Source organism: Seriola lalandi, unplaced genomic scaffold, assembly GCF_002814215.2.
Source record: "Seriola lalandi dorsalis isolate HSWRI2012SDOR001 ecotype SW California unplaced genomic scaffold, Sedor1 jcf7180002054425, whole genome shotgun sequence".
In the NCBI taxonomy this organism is placed as follows: domain Eukaryota; kingdom Metazoa; phylum Chordata; class Actinopteri; order Carangiformes; family Carangidae; genus Seriola; species Seriola lalandi.
In genome coordinates, this window is record NW_019524978.1 from 2,284,224 (window position 1) to 2,285,666 (window position 1,443).

Consider the following 1,443-nt stretch of genomic DNA (forward strand, 5'->3'; position numbering starts at 1 on the left):
CCAATGACAAGAGTGGGGATCGTTCTCTTACACAAGCTTTAGCCCCTCACAGGCCAGGCAGGGCTGGAGGGAGGGTTTGGGAGTTGGGGGGTGGGGGGGTGCTGGAGGGGGTGCAGTACCAAGGATATCAGTGATCTCCGAATGCAATTGAGAAATCTGCTCCACCTTCCACATAACAAATGTGATACAAAAAAAAAGAAAAAAAGAAAAGAAAAAAGAATTACACCCTTTGCTAAAAATCCATTACCTCGTATAATCACGCAAAATGATTTTTCTTAAATATGATAATAAATCACCGGCTGGATCAATAGCCTGCGGACCAACTGCTCTGCCCTGATAACGTATCAATCAATATTTAGTATTTAGATTTTAATTAATACCTCAGCAGGGCTCGCAGCCTGTTAACACTGAGAGAAATATAATCTGTGATAAAAAATGGGCCAAAATAAAGAAACTGATAAAAGCAGACGCCGTCCTCTTAGCATTCCACAGTTGTTCCTCATATCTGTCACTGATCAGTCAATTGCTTAGTTGTGATTAAGAACCCTTCAAAATCAAGCTTGGTGTTTGTCTGTGTGTGTATGTGCGTGTGCGGTGCATAGGGGAGGTATGGATGTGTGTGTTTACATGGTGACGTAGTCATCGATCATGCTTTGTAGGGATAAGCTAAGCTTCAGTAGCACCTGCTGCAAACCGTGCATACAGAAGATCACAGATCAGCATCCTGTGTTGGATTACGAAAAGAAATAAAGGAAAGAAAAGCTCATGTTGATCTTAAACAGCCTTTTGGAATATGTCTATGATTTTTAAACTGTTGACAGCGCAACACAATATACTGTTCTTAAAAGTGTTAATGCTAACCTCCACGCTCCTGCACGGTGACAGGTTTCTCACCCTGTGTCTTGGCTTTTGTGGGTTCACGGTTGATTCCTTCGACTTCTCAGCAGCAAACAGTAAAGACCTGAAATTAATTGGCTGTTGTGCGGCTCTGACAGAAACACTTAGGCCAATACTCTCGGAGTGCATTCAAGTCATTGCATCTCAAATATGGCACGCGATGGCCCCTCTGTAATCTTTTCTTAAGGTTTTAAGTGTTAAACATGCGACTGCCAACTGTTTTCCAATTGGATTGAGTCTTGTGGCATTTGTAAACTGAAATCCTTTTGCTTTATTAAGAGATTAAAATGGATAAATATAGAAACAGATAGGCAGAGTCTGACCATCAGGATCCTCATGGCTGACACGAGATTAATACGACACATTGATGAACAGGAGTCCGTGTTAATCCTCCTTTGAACTAGTGCATTTGACTTGTAATCTGGTGACTTGCATCTTTCCACAGGTCCTGTCTTGCTTAGATAAAAAAAATAGCATAAATAAAAATAATATATTTATTAGTACCTAGGTACTTAGGTACCTATAGTGTCAGTAATCATACATGAC